This window comes from Eretmochelys imbricata, chromosome 8 (assembly GCF_965152235.1).
Source record: "Eretmochelys imbricata isolate rEreImb1 chromosome 8, rEreImb1.hap1, whole genome shotgun sequence".
Taxonomy (NCBI): Eukaryota; Metazoa; Chordata; order Testudines; family Cheloniidae; genus Eretmochelys; species Eretmochelys imbricata.
In genome coordinates, this window is record NC_135579.1 from 48,981,007 (window position 1) to 49,005,364 (window position 24,358).

At 42.2% G+C, this 24,358-nt stretch overlaps 1 protein-coding gene and 1 non-coding gene across 3 annotated transcripts in view; one reads left to right on the forward strand and one right to left on the reverse strand.

Moving 5' to 3' along the window:
• Nucleotides 1-24,358, reverse strand: part of RC3H1 (ring finger and CCCH-type domains 1) — a 105,347-nt gene that overhangs the window by 58,951 nt on the left and 22,038 nt on the right. The gene's annotated exons all lie outside the window — the stretch shown is intronic.
• LOC144269708 (U6 spliceosomal RNA) lies at nt 11,459-11,562 on the forward strand. The gene has a single exon (XR_013347014.1). It is a non-coding gene; the product is annotated as a U6 spliceosomal RNA (small nuclear RNA).

Sequence of the window (24,358 nt, forward strand, 5' to 3'; positions counted from 1 at the left end):
TACCCCAGAATGAACACATTTCTATTTCATCCATCATTGAAAAACAAGCCTGCTAGTAACACAGACATGTAAAACAAATTGTTCTACTTCTTACAGGATTATCATATCATTAAACAAAACTAGGAAAAATAATCATTGATTCATATGAACCATACGAGCCAACTATAAACATCATAGGGAATTTGCTTCCTATCATTTGTTTGTACGTCTATCTCAAACACTTGAAGCAGAGTCACTCTCAGTTACCCTACAAAAGCTGGTGTGGTTATCACTATGCTTTCTTAAGATTCCAGCAGAAGCAGGAAGCAAGACAAAAAGTGAGTGAAATCTAATATATGCATTATTTCCCATAAAGTAGTATGAAGAAGTTTGAATGTTTAAGTGCCAGCTGTTTGAAGTTCCTTTCCATCAAAAAGGTGAAATTTAAAAAGCCAGAAGAATTCTTTTCCCAAAATAATGTATATAATTCAAAAACAGTATGGGCAACTTATTTTATAGCTTCTTAAAAAAAAAAATTCATGGCCTTAAACTCAACATGAGAAATTTCAGGCTCAAAAGAGTTGTTCCCTAGACAGGGAGAAAGTTTTTAAAAAAAGACTTAAAATGGAAGGGGTACTACTACTTTAAAAATGGCTTCTCTACCAAGGGATTTAACCACAGCTCCGTTCCATAATGCAATCCAAACAGTATTAAAATTCACATTTGAAACAAAAGGACATTTTGAATTCATATTCCTATCCTGGATTCTACTTTTTTTTCATATTTACAGACTCCTGTACTTAAAAAAAAAAAAAAAAGTCCTGGCTATGCCAAGACAACTGGAGTAACTTTATCTATCTATTGTAATATTTATCCATTGTCCTGACAAAGTTCTTATATAAAACTTTTAGTTTTCCACACTAAGAATAAAGCCATGGAATCATCCATCTCTGTGGTCAGACGGCAGAGTTAGAAAGAAGAAAAAAAAATACCCATATGCAAGTAAAGGAAAACACTTGGGTGGCTCCTAATCAGCCTAAGCAAAAAGACACTGAATTGGTAGATTGCCCACTTGCAAAGTGCTGACTTGATGTATGCCAGTAGGCAAAAGAGGAAATATAAAATACAGATAAAGTTGTCTAACCACAGCCCTGGAAGCAAAGCTGCAATCCCCGCAACTTCCACTTGTCTAGAACAACAGGACGGTAAAAGTATACTTGTTTTTCATCATCATGGTAAAGGGTGGGCAAGAGGACTTTGTGCCTCTGCTGGTACATTTCCATACTAGTTTTGGAAGGCTGCTACAATACCACTTACAAAGTTCAGCTGAAACTCCCCTCTTTCTTGAGGGCATTTCAGATTAAGACCTGTGAAAAATGTTGCTGTTCAGAGTCAAGCAACAGATATGTAGCCAAAAGGCTCAGAACAGGTCCCTTGGTCAAGAAAGGTGATGGCAAGGAGGTTGGTGGTATATGCACTGGTAAAGTATCTAAATTAATTAGCACCAAAGCCTTGAGCTGAGAAGGGGTACCAATCAAATGATATGTCACGACTAGAAAGGAACCACCAAAGGCAACATGCATCAGTGGTAGTAAAGGAAAACAATGCCTTTTTCTCTCGCCTTAGAATCCTTCTAAGGATCTGAATGTTCTCTTTCTTTCCTCTTACCCCAAATACCAGGGTAGGTAAAAATCTTTAAATCTGATCTTTTTAAAGTTAACTTAAATTGGATTTTTTTCTGTTTAAAACATGATTTTTTTTAAAATAACCAATTTTAAATTATGGCAGCCTATTCTAAACTCTAAAATTATAATCTATTAAAATAATTTACATTAATTAAAAAATAAACAGTGCATGTGTGTGGGCATGTGTGAGGGTTTTAAAGAAAGTGAAACCACTGAACTGGTTGAAGTCACTGGCAAAGCACCTAGACCCAGAGTCTGAAGTGCTCAATCAGCTTTTGACAGCAGTAGTCTCTTCTGCAGGTGGAGAAAAGCGATTTTCATTTCAGTTTATTCAACTACTTCAGTTCAGTGACTAGTTCATTCAAAGTTAAGAAACCAATTAGGAGGTGAAAAAAAGGCAGAAAAGCTTGTCCCCTTCCACATTATGAAAAAAAACAAACAAGGTAAGGGTGAGATCTAATTCAAAAATTTTGACAGACATGGTGACCTAGAAACAAGCAGTTTCATTTACTAACTACACAAAAAAATTGGTTTAATAATTGTTTTTATCTGGAAAAGCATTTTGATAACACTTTTTTCTTATCTATCCAGCACATGTAAAATGTTTTCTTGTTTTTTTTTTAAACTAAAACTATTCGAAAATGACATTTTTGTGCATTTAGTGGAATCTGAATTTCCATAAAGCTTAACACAAATCATATATAAAAATTCTATCTAGCAAAGAGATACATGTACATCATTCACCAATTTCCAACATAATATTGTAAAAAAATTAAGAATCTGAATAAATATAAGTTAAGCTATATAATTGCTTAAATGTGTACATATATAGCATACCCTCCCAGATAGCAAAAAGCACCAAGTTAGCGTAAAGGCTATACTTAGTTGCAAATCCACATGTTTTAATGGTTAACAACCAGTGAGAATCAGCCTCTCGGAAAATAACTGAAGTACAAATGCAAAATAAGATTAAAACTGATGCTTTAAATCAAATTTTTCTGCTTGCTGATTTAAACCATTATTAAAATTGGTGATTTAAATTGCTTTGATTTAAATCAATATACCCTGCCTAATTGGTTCAACAGGAAATCAGGAGCCTTGCATCTCACTTGTGGCACAGACCATTGTCAACTCTAATGACATGAAACAACCTTTTATGCCAATGGTGCAATATGGGAGATTTTTTGGGGGGATGGAGCTTGTAACACTGGATGGGGACAGAGGGGAAGCTAGATCCCAGCCAACTGTTGTCTTGCAGAGAGACTTCTTGGGCCCAATATCATCAAGGGCAGCACCAAGACTGGGGCAACAGGGCATGTCTCTGGTCTCTTTTCAGAAAACCTAAGCAAAAAGACTGGCCTTCTTACTCCCGAAGAAGTGATGGAAACAGCAGGCTGAAGGCTTAAGAAAACCAAGGGCATGTCTATTCTTCCTTGTCAGGGAGTAAAGGTACAGCAGATCATGCACTGGGATATGATGTTGGTTTCTCCCAGGCACACAACAGCTAATGTGGGTATCTATCTTGGAATATATAGCTCAGCCAGATGCCCATCTTTTTAACGCTATGTGGAAGCTGGGACTTACCACAGCCTCAGAATTAACCTGAGGTGAAAGGCCCCTTTACAATACAGTATAATTCAACAAACAACACTATAAACTAGCTCATGAATACCAGGCAGTTCTGTAAGCTCTCTGTGGCAAAGGAGTTAAGGTGATTGGGGGCACACTCCCTTCTACTGAGCCAACTATATCAGCACAGCACTTTCACCCACCAAGGATATCGCTTTTCTACATAATTGTGCAGCTCTATGTCAGAGGCAACAAAATCTTATAACTGGAAATACACAGAAGCCCTTGATGAATATTCATATACAGTAACTCCTCACTTAAAGTCATCCTGGTTAATGTTGTTACGTTGCTGATCAACTAGAACATGCTTGTTTAAAAGTTGCGCAGTGTTCCCTTATAACATTGTTTTGCAGCCTGCTTTGTCCACTGCTTGCAGAAAGAACAGCCTGTTGGAGCTAGCTGCTGGGGGCTTGGAACCAGGGTGGAACAGCAGCCTCCGTATCAGCTCCCTGCTCCCCATGCATCAATTGCCAGACAACCCAGCTGTCCCTCCCCCTCACTGCCATGTGCTGCTCCTGCCGTGTGCCTTGGAGGTGCTCCCCGGAGCCTCCTGCTTGCTGTGCAGGGGGGGAAGAAGAGGGGGGCTAATCTCAGGGTGTCCCCCTCCCCCTGTACTGTACCTTTTTCAACAGAGCGGGGATGGGGGGATGGGGGAGGGAACATGACAGGGCTCAGAACAGAGGGAGCTTGCTGGCAACAGCTGCTGTCTCAACTTGCTGATCTACTTAAAAAGGCACTGTACTTAGATCGGGGTCATTGTACTTAAAGAGGCAATGCACGTCTCTATCTCTTTCTCTCACACACACACACACACACGGTGTGTGTCTGTCTGTGCTCCCTCCATTCCAACGTGTTAACCCTTGAGGCCTCAGCCAAGTGCTAGTTCATCTTTTAGCAGTAAGGCATTCTCTGGGAAATATCCCACCCTCTGACTTAATCACCTCAACCAAGCTTCACAATCATCATTGCTGTGAACAGTATTAAATTGTTTGTTTAAAACTTATACTCTGTGTGTGTGTGTGTGTGTGTGTGTGTGTGTGTGTCTGTCTGTCTTGTCTGGCAAAAAATTTTACATTAATTCTTATGAGGAAATTGGATTTGCTTATCATTTCGCTTAAAGTCGCATTTTTCAGGAACATAAATAAAACATTAAGTGAGGAGTTGCAGTACAAACTTCCTGCTAAAAATCAGTATAGTCGCTTCTTTCTCTGTCTTCCTACTATATGGATTTTATGCACTCTCTTCACCCACCACCCACATCCTCAACATCTTATTTCTGCCAAATTCTCTTCAGGTTCTGTTTTGGTCTCCCTTCTTTACCAAAAGTAATCAGAATAGTGATAGCAGGAGATAAGGACTTTAAGCATTGCATATCAGAAACTACAAAATGGATTTGAGACTGAAATTCAAGTTCCACCAAATACAAGAGCTGGCGAGAGCTACTGGGGGCTGCATGGAGTTATTCTTACCATCATGTGGTTTCCAGGACTACTCACTTTACTCTACCTGAAAGGTCACACATCCGTGACCCTCTTAGTAGCTGAGAAGAGCTAGAGGTAGTTTACTTGGCAATCTGCTGCTGTCTGGTCTTTCATTTGGGGCATGGTGATTCCTAGCAAATTACATCAGTGAGCTTTACTGTCCTTTTCCCCACCAGTCCCCAAACTTGCTCATGAACTCAGATGCAATGTCACTTCATTGATGAGTTGATGATCTGAGTTACTACACAGAATGGGAGTTACTACAGAGAACTGTTTCCTGGGTGTCTGGCTGGTGAGTCTTGCCCACATAATCAGGGTTTAGCTGATCGCCATATTTGGGGTCGGGAAGGAATTTTCCTCCAGGGCAGATTGGCAGAGGCCCTGGGGGGTTTTTGCCTTCCTCTGCAGCACGGGTCACTTACTGGAGGATTCTCTGCACCTTGAAGTCTTTAAACCACAATTTGAGGACTTCAATAGCTCAGACATAGGTTAGGGGTTTGTTATAGGAGTGGGTGGATGAGATTCTGTGGCCTGCGTTATGCAGGAGGTCAGACTAGACGATCATAATGGTCCCTTCTGTCCTTAAAGTCTATCATTCTATGAGCATGGTCCCACCCTTGTGTGTGTCTGTCCCTCCTTCATTGACTCACCTCAAACCATCTTTCTTTTTTGCATCTCTGGCTCCTGAATAGAATCATATTTGTGCTAATGTTCTTGCCCAAAGCTCTTGCCTTACAGCACCAGAAAAAGCAGAACCAACTCAGAATAGAAGGAAATTCTCATCAGTTTCATGCTTCTCCACCAAAGTTTAAAAAGTAAAATTGCATTGAAGAATAGAACAGGCGCAATCCTCATAAGAGGAGGAAGTGGGTGGATGGAAGGACAGGAGACTCCTTTGACCCCCACAACTACATTTATTTAGGGATACTGGACTCAAACAAAAAGGATGACAGCAGCCCAGAATGAAGAGATCGTTGAATATTTCAGTACTTCCATTCAGTACCTCCACTCAAACCACACTATTCTATACTCAGATCACTAACTCAGAGCTTTAGTGAAAGTTAAATGGAGTTTACAGCAAGCCTCCTGGGCTCCCTGGCTGTGCCTCCAGGTATTACTACTCACTTTTTCCATGATCTGCAGCTACAAAGAGCTTAATCTTTATATACCGTGTCCAACATCTTGATAATCTTTTCCTTTTCAAGCTAAATAATCTTCCTCAGTCTTAATAATCATGTTGATCTTTTATAGAGATTCTCCATGGTCTCTACAATAATTTTTGTTGCTCTCTCCTAAATCTTTTCCATTTTTGCTAGGTCTCTTAAAATGAAGCAAATAAAACTTAATGAAGTATTCAGGGTGTGAGACTACCTGTCCAGTGTACGTAGTGCAACTATAAACAGTTTAATACTTTTGTCTAATCCCTAGTACAACCAAATATCACAATTATTTAGTTTTAGCCACTGAGCAGACATGCTTAGCGGAACATCCAAGATGACTTTTAGCTCTTTTCCCCCCTGCCAAGAGGTTACAACAGATTCATAAGCCAACTGGATATGAATTGTTTCAAATTATTCCTGGTACACAGTGATTTGCCTCCTGTCTATCATGAAGTTCACCAACTGTCTTGTTGTCCAACCACCAGTTTTTACCAGAGTTTATCATAATTCTTCCTAGTCTCTACTAACAAAAATAATCATGTCACCAACAAATTTTGCCACCTATTTATTCATTATAGCTCAGGGCCTGCCTTAAACATAAGCAGATGCTAGAGGCCCTGGAATGCCCCAACAATTCATGGCTTAATTCCCCACTCCAACAATAGGAATGAGGTGAGACTGGAGTTCTATAAATAGAGCTCATGGAATTTTTTTTCTTTTTTTTTTTTTTAAATAGTTGTGTGTGGTTTGGGGGGAGGGGCAAGGTTACCCTGAAGGGGGAGAAGGGTTTGGTCCTGCCCCAGCCTGGTGAGGAGTGGAGGCCAGGGGCAAGGAGGCTGGCGAGCAAACCCACCCTGCACTCACCCTACAGCTGTACCTCCAGTCTGAGGAGACTCAGCTTGGTTCCTCGCCCTGGGCATTGCAATCTGGTGCACAAAGTTGCAGCAACACTCAAGTCTGGCCCTGCTGCCCCTCCATCATGACGGAGAAGTGGCCAGCCAAACCTGAAGGGCACAGAGACCCTGTGTGCCAAGTCACAATGCCACTCCCTCAAATTTAACCGGTCACTCTCCTCATGACAGAGGGGTGGCTGAGCCAAACATAAGCCGTGTTTAAAAAAACACTTCCATTTTATACTTTATTTCACATTTGAGAAACACAGGGGTTCTATCTATAAGGCTCAATCCCCAAACTCAACTGGGATCCTGCAAATCAACCTGAGAGAGAAATAAATTTATTCACTTCCAGTTCAAACTCCAATTCTGTACCCCACAAAAATCCTAATTACCATTTCGTCTGTTTATATGGAGACAGCTCCTGGCGACTCTAATTTAATATTTTGCAAGTAGTTGTTAACATAGCATTAACTTTAAAACTGCTGTTCCTCAACAGTAGCATAGGAAAGGGAAGATGGTGAAGTAGTCAAAATATATTTTCTATTCACTAGAAGAATAATTTTCTAGGTATGTTTCCTGTTGCCTTTATTCATCCCATATTGTGGGAACTTCTGATAAATCTACCCGATGGAAGATCCATGCATTTTGCTGCACCTTCCCCTCAGTTGGTGGAGCATATCCTCTGGATTAATCAATTATATTCCTCCTACACTCAGGATTATTAAAAATAAATACAAGTTGGTGGCCCAAGCAAAATGAATTGCTTGTCTCCGGCAAGTTCCCAATGGCGAAGAGTTAACATCAGAGAGAGAGAGAGATCGACCATATCTGAAAACCTTGCAAGCACACAGAGAACAAGGGTTTAAGGAGCTTACAGGATAAACGACCTTCTTTGGACCCTTCAAAACAAGGCTGCAACCCAGTAGGAGAACAATATGGGGGAGCTCGCACTGCCACTATCATGTAGGACCCAAGGTGAGACGAATTCTTTCTCCAAGCCCCTCAATGACTCACTTTTCACCAGCACTTCACATTAAAATAAGTTATCTGTTAACAGAACTGTTCTGAGTTTGGCCTATCTAGCAAAAAGCATTATCAATGCACTATAATATTTTCTTTCACTTCCCCTCATGATCATTTAAAAAAAAATCTTATAAAAACCTTACATTTTAAAAGGTAAAGTGAAATTATAACTATTTTACCCAACTCCTTTACCAGCCAGAAGAAAATGGTTATTTAGATACAGTTCAAAACTGTGCATCTTTTTCTGTCTTTAAGAACAGACAGAGCAGCCAACTGCAGCATGCATGAAAAGGGAAAATCATGTTACACAATGTTTCCACACCCAGCTCTGCAGAATAGCATCTGAAAATGAAAGCTTACTTCTGATCACAAACAACTTTTGGATGTGGGGGAGGTGGGAGAAGAGTACGAAGAGGAGATGCCAAGAAAAGAGATTCTTACCTTCGTTTGTGGAATTCCATAACCATCACAAATATGCTTGGGATATTACTGTGTGGTTACTGTATTTTAAGATCAATGAAAGGGAGGAAAAAGCTCTCTGGACTAGTCATACACAGTGTCAGCCAAATGACTGCTCGTTCTGAGTGCTTCACTTCCTCATTCTTTATATATACACACCCACCCACCCACCCCCACAAACAGCCATCCACCTAAAAGATAGCAGAGTCCTGTGACAAAAGCAAGTCCTGGAAAAGCAGCAAAACTTAGGTGGTTTATGCCTAAAAAATACTCTCCCCGACCCTTAAAAGGACACTGCACAGTATATCACATGAAATACAATTTTCAGACTATTAGATAAACTCTCATTCAATGTAGAGTTGTTTGTGCACACTTAGGTTTCATTTTTAAGCTAAAAAAGAAACCATAAAACTATGTACAAAACCAGAATGCTAACTCCAACTCACACAATCCAATCAAAATTAGGGCTGAAGTTGCTTTACCTTCAATTACATATCAAGGCTGCAGTATACAAAGAAGGGCTTCCTCCCCTCTCTAGACCAACTCCCATGAGCACGAATGGGAAAGTCAGAAAGATCCCCTTCTCGACACATACCTCTGCATTATGTAAAAGTCATTGGTTTGGTAGCCAATAAAATATTTTAGCAAAAACAAGGACCTGTTAAGGACAAGACTAGCCTTCACTTGAAACTTCCCAGTTTTTAAGAACATAAAAAACGCTTATACTACCATAGCACCTCCTATCAGAGGATCTCAGAGCACCTTCTTGTCATTAATGAATTAAGCTTCACAACACCCTGAGAGGCAAGAATCAATTTATTTTTACAAGTGCGGAAGCCTGAGGATTAGACAGGTTAAATGACATTAACTGAGACACCTTGGGTAAGAGCTGGGACTAGAACTCAGTTCCCCCTCCCAACCTGCAAGACCTGTGCTTCAGCCACAATACTATTCCTTGCCATCAAGGTTAAAAAACTGAAGAACATTTACATCCTTCATACATCTGTTGTGCTGTATATTTGAAAAGTTGTGTACATTTTAATATAGAATAGCTACAGCTCTCTTTATAGGATATAAAAACTGTAATTTTTAAAAGCCAACAGTCAGTAAATTTTCAATGAAGTATACAAGAGTTAATTTAGCAGGCCATAACAGCCTCACATTTTACGGTAGAGACTCTGTATCTCTATGAAAAGAAAAGAAGGACTTGTGGCACCTTACAGACTAACAAATTTATCTGAGCATAAATAAATTGGTTAGTCTCTAAGGTGCCACAAGTCCTCCTTTTCTTTTTGCGGATACAGACTAACATGGCTGCTACTCTGAAATCTGTATCTCTACAATTTATTTAAAAGAAAGGGGCAATCCTTAACAAATCAGTAGACTCTGAGGTCATTAGCCAGAAAAAAATTCTACATGTCACCAGCTTAAGTGCACAAGGTTTAGGAGAGGTTAAGGAAAAAAGAGGGGGATGTCTAGAACTACATCCCTTCATTGCAACTAGAGGTTCTTCACAAACCTCTAAAGCAGCAGACCTTGTTGTGCACACATTTTCCTACCAAGCAATTGCAATTTAGGTATATGGGCCGCTAACTAGCAATTATGCGCTAGGGCTGAAGCTGGGCAAGAGGGTGGGGAGGAGCCAACTTAGCTAAAGAGGAACAAAAGAAAAAAAGTCACCTTTTCAGAGAAAAGATATTAGATCTATGGGTCAACAGTCAGAAGAACTCCATCCATTAACCTTCCAAAGCACAAGTCACAGTAAATAAAACATCTGTCCTCCCCAAAAGTAGATGTTGAGGTTTGAAGAGCTGTTGTCTAAAAACATACAAATAACCAAATTTGAATTCCAATGGGGGAAAATGCAGGTCTGAAATGTAAATGCTGACACCTCAACAATTTAAAACTGATTTTATATATACTTATTCAGCTAGATACTTATATGGCTTCCATCATCAGAACATCCTGGTGGCTCCCAGATATTTAAAAAAAAACAAAAAAAAGGGGGGGGGGGGGAGGACTCTGTCCTCCATCCCAGTAGGGTAGGAATAATTTGCTCAACTGAAGTGGTGTGTGTGCATGTGCACTTATCACTGGTAAGGTCTGCCCTGGGCCACATGCAGCTAATCCACGATAGGGAAGATTTTTACAGTTCAGCCAGTGTAATTTGCTATTTGATTACCCTGGAAATGATGGTAATTATGGAGAGACGGACAAGCTCATCCAATTTACGTCTTCAACTTTTAACTTCCTTCAGCAGATTCACAATTTAAAAAGTAAGTTAAAAAAGCAGCTGTAAAATAGGGATAATGAGATTCTTACCCTTTCAAAACTGCTTTGGACCTATGGATAAAAAGCACTGTGTGTAAACTATTATTATTAAATATTGTAGTTATTCCCAGAGACCAAACTTCTAGAGCCTGCACGTTACTCTCTAGAAATAATACTATTTAATATTAAAGGAGTAATAAAACAACAAAAAGAAAGGTATTAAGAGCCCCTTTTCCTGCAGAATTTAAAAAATTACCACCACCAGTTTGGTACTAGAATCTAATCATCCATTTTTGACAAACATTGCCACAGCAACCAATTAAGATTTGAATTTAAGAAATCCTAAAAAATATCCTACAAAAAGAAAAAGGAGGACTTGTGGCACCTTAGAGACTAACAAATTTATTTGAGCATAAGCTTTCGTGAGCTACTTCCGTGATGCATCCGATGAAATGAGCTGTAGCTCACAAAAGCTTATGCTCAAATAAATTGGTTAGTCTCTAAGGTGCCACAAGTACTCCTTTTCTTTTTGTGGATACAGACTAACACGGCTACTACTCTGAAACCTGTTTCCACAGTAATGTCTTCACCATGTTTCAGACTGCAACGAGTCTTATCGACACAAGACAACTTAATATGCCAGTAACTTTTTGAATTCCCATTTATTTTTAAACTTTATATTTTTCAATGAGTTCCCCCATCAGCCTCATCCTGCAGTAAAGTCATAATTCTGTTTGTGACATCACAGGGATACCACAGATATCACAACACTATCATAATCTGATCATTACAAGACCACAACAGGATAGAGAATGAGACAGCGGCCGAATGGAGATGTCTGTGAAAGTTGCAAAACCCCCAACCAATACCTCTTAATGCTTGCTTTGGCAGCATATATTCTTCAGATGGGACATAAACAGAAGATTAGCATAGCCCCCATGCAAGCATAAAACAAATTTGTGAAGCATTGTACATTTTTAATCCTATTCTTTCTTTTAAAAAGAGATCAGTTATCGATTTGTGGAAATGCAGAGAACCCCAGAATTAATCGGCAACTTCTTCGTACTCAAGAGCACAAGATTTACACGTGGTTACTCTTGGGCCTGTAACCTAAGTTACCATCCTCTAGTGGCTTTCCGCAAAGCGATACTTGAGCTAGATCATGATGGAGCATGGTGCTTTTCACCAACTCCACCTTTTCAGCCTTTTTCCAGAAAACACAACTGACACCCCAGAAACAGCCACATTCAATTATTTTTTCAATCTAGAGGTCTTGAAATCTATGGTGAAATGTTTTCCTAATAAATATTTTGCTAACAAACTGCTAGAACCAGTCAACAATAACTATCTTGACTGTTGTTTCTTACACAATGACTACATCAAATTCAAGAGGCCTATATATGTGTGTGAAGTATTGCAGTTTTCCCCTGCCCCCAAGTCTCTTTATAGTCATTTCAGGAGTTCGACTGAAAATATCAACATCAAAAAATTGCCTTTTTAAAAAGATAAACTAACAGCTACATTTGTAAACAAATAAGGCCATGCTATAATCTCCAATTGTTCCCTAAGAGGATCTGCCTCATGCTCCCTCCAGCTTTCTCTGGGAGTTCCACAGAGCTCCCTCTCTTTTCCCCTCTATACCTTAACTTTTGATAATCTCATTTACAAAACACATTAAGCTACCATCTTTATGCTGATGACTCTCAAATGTACATTTCTACACCAGATCAGTCTCCCTTCTCTCCAAATTAAAATCTGTGCCTCTCTCACTGACATTTTCTTGTGGATGTCTGGCTCTCAGCTCAAAGTCAACATGGCTAAATCAGAGCTCCGATTTCCTCCCACACCCTCACCTTCTTTATCACTGTGGACAACATCATTCTGCATGTAACCTGGGTGCAATCTTCAAATCGGACCTCTCTTTACATCTCCACATCCAACCTATTTCTACATCTTGCAGATTCTTTCTGTAGAATCTCTCTAAACCCTGGTCTACACTACAAACTAATGCCAGTATAACGATGTCATTCAGACACTGGGCTAGTCTACACTTGCAACGCTGAAGTGCTGCCATGGCAGAGCTTTAACATGGCTTGTGAAGTCACGGCAGAGTGCTGGGAGAGAGCTCTCCCAGCGCTCTTAACAAAACAAAACAAAACACGAACAAAAAACCCCCACGTCCATGAGAGGCGTAGCTCCTAGCACTGGTGCTCTGTTGACACTGGCACGTTACAGCGCTGAAACTTGCTGCACTCAAGGGGGTGTTTTTTCACTCCCCTGAGCGAGAAAGTTGCAGCGCTGTAAACTGCCAGTGTAGGTAAGCCCGCAGTTCTATCTACCTAACTCCTGGTGTACACGAGGGCTTCTCCTGTCAGTGTAACTACCACCTCCCGGGGAGGCAGAGTACCTACACTGATGGGAGAAGCTCTCCTATTGGCATAGGTAGTGTCTTCACTAAGCACTGCAGCGCTGTAAACGTAGACAAGCCCTAAGATACAGCCTTCCCTATCCGGCAGCTAAAACTCTTGTATAGAATCATCACCTCACATCTCAATTGCTGGAATATCCTTTTCTTTAAGTTTAGCAAATGCAATCTTGTGCCATTCATTTGAAGTGCTACTGTTAAGATCATTTTGCTAGCCCATTACTTCGACCATAACACTCCTCTCTTTGAATCCTTCTCTTGGCATCTCCAAGGGATGGTTTAAAAATCGTGGCACAGCACTGATCCTACAGATCAGTGATGCTCTCCCTAAAACTCTCCTTTGCCATAGATCCCTATAAAAAAAAAAAAAAAGGTGAAAATGGTCAAGAAACATTGTCTATTGCACAAACCAATATGTGTTCCCTTGTACTCCCCAGTCTGTCTCACGAGAGCCATCTATTATTTGTCTTATGCTTAGACTGTAAGTTCTCTGGATAAGGCACCATCTTTTTGTTCTGTGTTTCTACAGCACCCAGCATGATGGGGTTCTGGTCCTTGACTAAGGCTCGTAGGCACTATGGTAATACAAATAAAAATAATCTGAATGAATGCTACCCTGTGGGGGGGAAAAAGTGTTCCTTATTAAGAGATTTGTCATGTAAACATTCCACCAGCATAAGTAATTAAGTAAATTCAGAACAATGGACCCATGAACAGGATTTGCTATGAGTGGGATTTTGATTCAGAACTTCGTTTTTCTGATGAATGGAGAAATGTGGATGAGATGCTTGTTTTCCACTGCAAGCCATGGATTTCACAGATGGTCACTTTACCTACCTCTTCTCATTAATCCTAAGGCAACCATATCTCTAATGGAAGACACACTAAATCTTTTTATTCAAATATTTTAGATAATGCTGTCGCAAATGAGTTTTTGGATAAAGTAATGAAATGTATTGCAGAAGTATTACAAACTATGAACATGACTTTTCCTGTACACCATATAAAAGATGAGCTTTCCATATTAAGAGGTCACCCAGTTGTAAACAACCAAGTAGTGACATCCTCCTGCACATTAAGTAATAATGTTTTAGAAATATCTTCACTGGCCTTTAAACTCTGCTTCTCCAGCCACACACACGAGACCATTCAAAATGTATTCCCTTTTACTCTGCCTGGGTCTTCATATGTACCTGTAGTGGTACTGACTGAAAAACTTTGGCTAAGCTAGCACACCCCTCCAGAATTGCATATACTAGGACAATTGTTTTAAATCTAATCAGGTAATTCCACAGTTAATACTTTTACTTGTATGTGGTTTGTCCTCAAAAAAGTTAAGCAGCATTTACAGCATGAAAAAAGTTTTATAAGCTACACTGCCAACTTTCAAACAAGGATCCCAAAAGAACTCCACAAACGGTAGTTTTTTTCTTATTATACATGTGGAAACAGACAGAGGAATTATGTGATTTACCCAACATTATACACACAATTTACTATCAGTCAGGAACCCAAATCTTCCAATTCCCAGTCTGACACTAAAACTTGGACTCTAAGGAAACGTCTACACTGCAATTAAAATCTTACAGCTGATCCATAACGGCTGACTCAGGCTCATGGGGCTCAGGCTAAGGGGCTGTTCAACTTCCCTCTAATATTTTCCATCCATGTGCAGGATGAATTTTGTTATGTGCACCAATATCAAGGTAATGTGCAGATGTGTGCCACCTGTAGAAACAAAATACCTAGATATATATATATATATATAGTATGTGACATTTCACTCCATATTCTTTACAAAAATATGCTTAGGATATGAGATGTACTTTATGCAAGATGGGTCTTGTAAAATATCATTGGAAAGGTTATAATTTACTGAATGAGATTATCCAATTTGTATGCCTGTATCATTTTTGTATCTGAGTTAGGATTATGGACTATGTATCTGTATTTCAACTGTGCTACTTTGGGTGACGCCCACTGCTAACACTTCAGGTACAACAATGGAAAAGCCAGACAGGGCTGATGGCCCATCAGCGAGGACAAGGACTGAAAAGGCTTGGCAGTCCTGCTGACTCTTCTTACTGTCACTGACTCATGGATACAGAGTCAGGTGGTCTTATCACCTGATACTAAACATTACCTGGGAGTTCTTGTAACTTTCCACTGGAAGGGAAGGGGGTGTCAAATTTGGGAAACAAACAAAGGATTCCTGCCTTATGTAAATCCTATTTAAGGGTGGGGAGGAAGGCAAATGGGACTCCTCCTCTCCATGATCTGTCTGTCCAAGAAGGACTGCTAAAGCCACCTGAAGGGAAGGCAGGAAGAGAGTCCAGACTGAAACAGAGGTCCAGTCTGAAAAGGAATATAACTGGAACTCTGAACCAGAGAAACTTTGCAACCTGCTAAAACAACATTTAGGGTAAGAAATTACATTTTGTAACTTGTTTCTTAAGTACATTGAGCTTAGCTTGTGTATTTTGCTGTATTTGGTCAGTAATCGGCTTTGTTCGGTCTCTTCTCTCTTATATTCACTTAAAATTCACCTTTTGTAGTTAATAAAACTTAATTCTTGTTTATAATATAACCCAGTTTATGTAAATTTCTAACGGGGGGGAGGGTTGGGGGAAGAAGTTGTGCACATCTGCCCCCACATTGAGGGAGGGGGCGACTTTCATAAAACCTCTGGGTTTGTAGCTCTTAAAAAGGAGTGGCCAGAGTGTTGGAGCCAGCCCCTAAGACTGAATCTTTCCAGAGCGGATCTCTGTCTTTCTGTGCAGCTTGGTGTGGCCCTGTCTGTGCGCTTGGCTGGAAGCGACTTGTGAGCCTAACCCAGCAAGGACAGGTAAAGGGGACCCAGGCTGGCAGAATAGGCTGGTTCAGCGGCATCCCAGCACACAAGGTTGACACCCCCAAAGGGCCCAAACCCATCACAGTATAGTTTAACCCAACCATTTATTTTACATCCAGGGTAAGGCAACAATTTATACCAAAGGGCCAAAGTCTGTGGTCCTCACTTAAAAAGCCCATGGAAGTTTTGCTTAACTAACGCTGGCAGAATTTGGCCCTAGAGGTGAATACTTGCAAAAAAAGAACCTACAATCAGCAGCATATTTAAACCTGGATTGTCACCTTCAAATTCAACAAATTTAAAAATTCAGTCCATCTGCCGCCTGACAACATCAAATGTTCAATCTGTTAGTTTGAAAACAAAACATCTGGAGCATAATTGTGCAGTGAAGTATTTGTACACAGTATTCTATTAACATGAAATCTGCAAACAAAATCCAAATCTTTATGTACAAGCTTCATAGATGAGACCTGTGAGCAATGCATGCAATCTGAACATTTGAATCCCTCTTAGTCTTCTTTAAAGTGAGTTACACACACATAGCGTACCTTTGAAAGGAAATTACTTGAATGCCAACAGCAGTACATATACCATTAAAGTTGCTCTCCTCTTTTTAAAAAAAAGACAGTATATTTATATTCAAAAGGAGAAAATTACCTGCTTTTAACACAGTGAATTGTGAAACCACATGGCGCTTGTAACAATGCAGTATTGATTGTTACATTATCTCGGTAGGTTGTCATTTCTACATATTGAATTGATGGTCAATGTTGGCCAACTTGTTCAGCACAAAGTTCATGGGAGTTTTTGCAACAGGAGCAGGAGTTAGTATACAGTGAAGGACCCAAATAGATTAATACCAAACCCTTTTATTTAGGAAGTGTTTGAACAAAATTTAAAGATTCAAAATCATACATACATACATAATCAGAAAGATCAGGCTTTCCCTGAAAAAATTCATAAGAAATCACTTCCTTGGGATGTGCAAGTTGTTTATCTAGATTCTTGAACATTATCTACAAGTAGCCCTTAATTAGTTTCCAAGTGGAAACTTGCAACTAGAAAGCAACGGGCATCTTCAGTTACTTTTTTTCTTTTCATTCTTCATTTAAAAAAAAATTTACATGATTAAAAGAAGCACAGACCAGTGCCACTAAAATCTACACGGAAAATAACTGCTGCTTTTTGGAGAAGAAACAGTAAGCTGATCAATCATTTCTTTCTTAGACTATGTTGCAGCTGAACTCCTGATTGAGTGTGATTGATTGAACAGGACTGATTGAACAGGACTGATTGAACAACAACATAATACCTTTAAAAGTACTTGATAACTAGGATGACTCTCTAAGGAATTGCATGAGCTTTGAAAAACAAAGTAGAGCAGGGGTGAGCCACATCCGGTCCACCAACCAATTTAACCCGGCTCTGGAGCTTGCTCCACTCCAGCGCTCCAACTGGGAAGCGGGATTGGGGGCCGCTTCATGCAGCTCCGGGAAGCAGCAAGCATGTCCCCCTGCCGCTATTATGTTCAGAGGTAGCCAGAGGGCTCCAGGCACTGCCAAGGCCCCAAGTGCCGCCCCCGCAGCTCCCATTGACCCGGAACTGCAGCCAACGCGCACTGCAGGGGCAGCGCTTGGGGCAGGGCAACACACAGAGCTGCCTGGCCATGCCTCTGGTTCCAGGAGTTGCTTGAAGTAAGTGCCGCCTGAAGCCTGCACCCAAGCCCCTCCCGCACCCCAACCTTCCGCCCTCCAAATCCCTCGATCCTAGCCGGGAGCACCCTTCTGTACCCCAAACCCCTCAATCCCCTCAGCCCCACCCCAGAGCCTGCACCCTCAGACAAAGCCGTCACCTGCCCCCCCCCAGCCTCATTTCTGGGCCCACCCCAGAGTCTGCAGCCCCAGCCAGAGCCCTCACCCCCTCTTGCAGCCCAATCCCAATTTCATGAGCATTCATGGCCCGCCATACAATTTCTGTACCCAGATGTGGCCCTCGGGCTAAAAAGTTTGCCCACCCTGGAGTAGAAGGAAGTGCAATTACATTTTTTTTTTTAAAAGCAAAATAAGTAACCCTGAGCTCTTTCAGTGCCCCCCTCCACTTCTACAGAGTGCAAACAGCATCAGTAGCCCAGAATCAGAGCCATTTCTTTGTGCGCGGAAAAGTGCCCACTCTCTCCCCAGACCCAATACCCCTGAGCCCAGGTTTCCCAATTTGGGTTCCCTTGTGTGCACCAATCACATGCCTGCCAAGTGCTTTGTAGCAGACCCAGAAGTTGCTGGTGCTACTCACTTGGGGTTGCAGCTGCGCCAAGCATGGCCCAGGCAGCTCAGCTGCTTGTCTCCCGGTCTGTTTGTTTTCACCCTGAACTCCTGGCCACTTTGCAGCCATTCACAAGCCTCTGCTCTTGAGGGGTGGGAGGTGCCCAGGAGAGACGATTATCCCCATTCTTACAACACAGCATGACCCAGGGTGGAGGATGGGGGGGGGGGTGTTTCGCAAAAATCAGAAGGGAGGGTGCTGTGCAGCAGCCCTGGAAGTCCTGGGGCAGGGATGGGGGCCCGCCTGGTGCTGAGATACCCCACTACTGCTCCCTTCCCACGAGCTGGGGTGGCCAGAGCTCCCTGCTGCCCGGTTCCCCTCCAGCTGCCGGGCCCTGGATTTTCTCCCCCCGCCAGCTGCTGTTTTCCAGCTCTGCCCCTGGGCACTGCCCTCCCACGGTTGCTGAGGATGTGCACACCTGCATGACTATAATAATCAAGTGTGTGGCACTTGGAGTGCTGTGTGGCTGCACAGGAGCATAGCTTAGAGGGAACCCTCTACAACTGCAGTTAAACAGTCCTTCAACCTTAGCCCTGCGAGCCTAAGTCAGCTGTCCTGGGTGAGCTGTGGGTTTTTAATTGAAGCGTAGACATACTCCAAGAGCTCAATAACTCTTTGTTGGTGTGCAGTTTAGACAGAAGGAATAGAGGAACAAGGCAAACCATAAAACATTTTATTTCCAATAGTTTTTAAATGTTCTACAGCGTGAAAACTTCGGCTTGAAAACTAAACCATGCTTTTAGAAAACACACTCGTAAAAAAAAAAAAGTCAAAACCAAATATATGCCCATCACAGACAATTGCTATAAAAAGAAGTTATTTTAACAAAATTAAATCTCCATTGTGCATCAATTTATTTTGGAAGAGAGTGCTTTTGAGCACTGAACTTAGAATTCTTTGTCCGTGACATAGCACAAGAGTTAGCCATCAGAAGCAATGAAGACACTTGATTAATTTCCTAACTACCAAAGTAATTTTAATTAAAAAAAAAAACCCACACCACAGATGGGAGTCTAAGTGTTTTGTTCATAGGTGGGTATCACACACCTCCCTCTGGGCTCCAATTTCTTTTTTTTTTTTTTTTTTTTTTTTTTTGGGGGGGGGGGGGGAGGGGTGTAGTACAGGGAATAACCTCCAGGTTCCCATTATGCTATTTAAAGATGCACTGGGACATCGTTGCTTGATATACATATATTTCATCATGGCAGGAGTTATACCACAAACAAAAGCTTCAACTTATGCCACAACAAATTGTGCTTTTCTGAGACAGACCACAATTCTATACACACCTGGGGTCTCAAACTCAATTTACCTTAGGGCCAGTGCCAGTCCTCAAATCCTCCCAGCGGGCCAATAATGTCACTCATGCCACCCAGGACCCACCCCCCAAAACTCCACCCCGCACCTACCTAAGGCTGGGGCAGGGGATGGGGTGCAGTGGGGGGATGCAGGCTCTGAGAGAGAGTGCGGCGCTTACCTGGGGCTCCAAGGTGGGGCAGGCCAAGGGGCCTCCACGCACTGCTGCCCCCAGGGACCGCCCCTGCAGCTTCCCATTGGCCGCAGGGGCGCTTGGGGCGGGGGGCAACACACAGAGGCACAGCCCGCCCCAGGGCCGCAGGGAGGGGTTGGCAGCCACTGGAGCAAGCAGGCAGACGCCACTGAGCTCCACTATGCTGCTAGGACCCCTGGAGCAGCAGGTGGGGCCAAGGGAGAGACCCAGCCCCAAAACTGCTGGACCCCGCGGGCCACATTGGGGAGGTTTGCAGGCTGCAGATGGCCCGTGGGCTGGGAGTTTGAGACCCCTGATATACACGATATAATCCTATGCACAATACTGGGTAAATAACCCCTCATGCTTGTGAACTGTGTTAACTAAAAACCACTTTTAAAATTAGTTTACTAGTCTAGGCTACTCACCCCACGCCCTTGTCCCTCACTAACCATGTAACAGGATTTCCAGTAGGTAATGAAATGTATAGCTCTATCTACACTGGAGCACCAAACTGTCCCAGTGACATCTGTTTTCATATATTGTTGTAAAGCACCATTCTACTTAGTGCAACAGAATATGATTCAAAAGCCATTTTCAAGCTGTCCAGCTAGCAGAGTTTGGGTCTCCAGTGTGGAAGGCAGCTCAAGGTTTATCCTTCAGTGAAGTCCTTGCTGAGTTGGTCTCGGCTTTAAAAAAAAGAGTATTGTTAGTTAATGGTAGCTATCATATGCTAAAACTCTACTACAGACAAGGGCTTCCACTCAACCATCATCACCGGGGTTTAGGCTATGTCTGCATTAGGTAAAAGAGTATTTTTAACCCATGTTAACTAGAGCACTGAAAGACTTCTCACCATTAGAATTTTACAGCAAGATAACTAACCCAGTAGTTATCTCCCCAGCTAAAATTAGTTGAAACTAAAACTGCCTGGTCTTCACTAGGATTTTAACACAGGTTAATTATCAAGTTAAAATATACCTTTTCCCCCCTAGTGAAGGACTTAAAATCTATACTGTCTAACACCACCTTTAAATGATAGTAAAGGCAAACCCCACGATGGAGCACAGACAAAGGCTATGTCTATACTAGAGAATTTTACAAAAAAAAATCCCACTGAACTGTTAGGAGCTCAGGTGGGAGCATTAGTTCAGAAGAAAGATTCTCTTTTCCCTGCATGCGTTAATTAAACCTACTTAATTTTTTGTAAAGTAAACCCAACCACGAGGTATGCCTCTTTCTTGCCGGAGTGCACAGAAGACAATTCTATAACTGTATTGTGAAACAGCATGTTAGCCTAACATAGTTACAGCACAGTCTTCTGTCTATGGTGGCAAAAAAGGAAATTATGGTCTAGCAATTCATCATGGCCTTGCCTTCAAAATTTCCCATTTACCATCACTGGTGTCGCTCCAAAGGCAGTAGCAATGGTGGGAGTGCTAGAACAGAGACGACACAGGGAGCTTACAGAATTTTAATCACTATTGTCTAAGACCAGCTCTGACTGTGGGTTACACAACAATGGTTAAAATGCCAGGGGCCAGTCTAAGCTATAACTTCTACCAAGGCTACTTTACAGTGTAACTATACCAGTGAGACTGTTAGAGGAAAAAAAAAATAGAATTTTCACAAATGTTTACCGCAATTATTTTTGCAACACTTCTATCTACCATGAAAGTACAACCTTGTTAGGTGACCTGTTTAGAAGATGATCTACTCCTGGGGGAATTCTGAGGTACTGTGCGCCAGCAGAACCCACCCCCCAAATTTCTGTGCTTCCCTGCAGAAAATGGCAGGGAAGCAAAGGGAAGCTGCGTAGGGGCAATGAGGACGACCATGGGTGCAGTTGGGGGGGGGGGGGGAGATTGTCCCTCCCTCAGACTGAGGCTAGACATGGGGGGCACAATAAGGTTACATGTCACTGTCCCCCATCCCCCTCATTTCTGCAAGCACAGAGCTGCCCATCTGAAGGGGGCTGTGTCTTGGCTCTGCTGACTTTGCAGCTCAATGCTGCCTCCTGGGTCCAAGTGTAAGTTGTGGTCCCCTACTGTGTGCTGGAGCCTTCCTGTTTTCTGTGCAACAGTGAATGCCCATGGTGGGGCTGGATAGGAGGAGGAGAGGAGGGAAGAATGAAGGAACGAGGGATGGGGGGGGGGGAGAGAAGAGGCAGGGGGGAAGGAAAGGGTGGAATAGGGGAGAGGGAGGGGAACGTGGGAGTGAGCAGAGGAAGATAGAGGGTGGGGAAGAAAAGGTGACAGAGAAATCGGGGGGCGGGGAGGGGGAGATGGAGGAAGTGGAAGCCCAGCATGTAGCATCCCCTTGGCAGCAGCTAGGACTCCCCAGTTAAGCAGGCCCATCAACCCCATATCCTGATAAGCCCTACCCCCCTACACCTGGACCCCCTCGATTAGCCCTCCCACATCCAGACCCCCAACCAGCTGAATATGGACCCCCACACCAGCAAGCCCCACTCCCCCAGCACCCAGACCCTCCCGCCAAGCCCAACACCCAAATTCCCCCCCCCCGAGCCCCAACCACCTTCACCTGGATCCTCTGCACAGTCCCATTGCCCCTGCACCCAGAATACCACAATGAGCCCGTGCATCCAGATCTCCCACTGAGCCACCTGCACCCAGATTGCCCCACACAAATCTCTCACCCCACACCTGGATCCCCCCACACTAGGATCCTGTTGGGTTGAGCCTGACCACCTCGGGGTGTTTCTGTGGCAGGCTCAGCCCCTGCACTGTCTCAGGGTCAGGTGCAGCCTCACTGTCGAGTCCCTGTACCGGGGGAGGTGGGGGCTTCAAAGTGATCTTTCACCTTAGTGCAGCCAGTGGCCTGTGCTCCCAGCTGCCATGCTGAAGCCACATTTATTTATTGACAAATACATAATTTACAGAATTTTAAAATATTGTGCGCATAATATTTTTGGGGGGCACATAATTCCCTCTAGACTGACTACCATCACACAAAATGTCTTTGGACTTATAGTACAAGTAACTGTGTCCCATAACCGGGTTAAAGCTTTGCACGTGTCCAAGGCTTTTGCAGTCAGGGTACGTAGTTACAGTACCATCGACATGAATGACTAGAACAATGCCATAACCAGCTCTCCTGACTATGCTGTAATTGTAGCATAAAGGTAACATAAGTTAGCCAGTACTGTGCTCAAGGATGTCCCCATGCCCTTTAACATGGATTTGCAGTAAAACTGGAACAGTGAACAGTGTGAATAAACTTGCTTATCACTCTTAAGCAGTGTTACATTCCCACACAGGCACGGCTTAACTCTTCAGTCATTCAGTGCGAGGGAGAGGTCACAAAACACTTGCTGAAAAGCAGGTTAATTCAGCACTTCTGACTGTGTAACTGAGCTTCATTAGCTTAAAATACTACTGGCACCTGGTGATTTAATTTGTAGCAATGCTAGATTGCGCAGATCCAGAGACCAGAACTAACCTTGGGGCAAGGCACTAATGCAGCGTGATTTTTTTCATTTAACCTTACAAAATATATGTTTAAAAGGAGTGCCACTTTGGCATTAGTCCCATTTACCCTTCAGATTTTTTTTTTTTCATCTATCTCCTTTCTCTCACAGGGGTTTATAAAACATTACATACAACTGTTCATGCGGTTTTCATAAATGGAAACAAAAGGCTTTTGTTTCAGGGTTTCCACTCACCCACCTATTGATATCTGACAACAGGCATTTTAGAACCTAACCACAAAAGAAAAAAAATGCTGCCTCAGAGTTTTTTCAATGCAAAACAAAATGAGATTACTATCTGTTCTAAAGGGAAAACATCAGTTAGCACAGGTACAAGAAGATCCATCAGATTCAAACAGTAGACTGAGACCTGTACTTTGGAGTAAGACCGAAATTACCTGTTTCCAAATGCAGGCCTTTTAATTAGATTTAAAAGAATGAAGAAGGGGAATGAAAAAACTCCTGCTGACTGTCCAAGCTATACATTGTCCTATTTGGCTTCAAATTACAGACCCTGAAAACAACCCAGCCAAACGGGTGATCATAATTTATTAAAAATAAATTGGCAACATATTAAATTTAAATATTTTGCTTGTCATTCTTAAATTATTTTAAAAGAGTTTCATTAATGACAGATTTTGTGGTTTTGGAAAAACACTCAGCAGGTTTATACTGTTCTCTCAACACAAAATTGTTGGAAGCGGATTAGCTTTCCAAGGCTCCTGTTTTTTGGTTCTTAGCTAAACACTAAACTCCCCTTAACGCTTACCACAACAACTTTTGGTGTAAGCCAGTACAAGTTTTGCCAAAAGAAAGTTGGTACTGCAAATTGAAAAAGTGGGGAAAAAGAAGTGATGAACTCAGAAGAGTTATGTGGATTTCACACTGAGCACCAACAAAGATCTATTAATAAAAAGTGCAAGATTTTGCAAGCTATGCTGCAGTGATATCAACATCTTTTAAGCAGATGGTAAGGTATATTTAAGTCAATATAACCTTATTCACAACAGCCTTCTGAAAGTGAAGACTGGAAAACATTGAGGATATGTCTACACAGCCAATGTTAAAGCACCGGCGCAGCAGCACTTTAACTTGGCTGTGTAGTTGCGGGTCCAGAGCTGGGAGAGAGCTCTCTCAGCGTTGTAATAAAGCCACCCCTGCAAGGGGAATGGCTCCCAGCATTGTAGCACTATCTGCACTG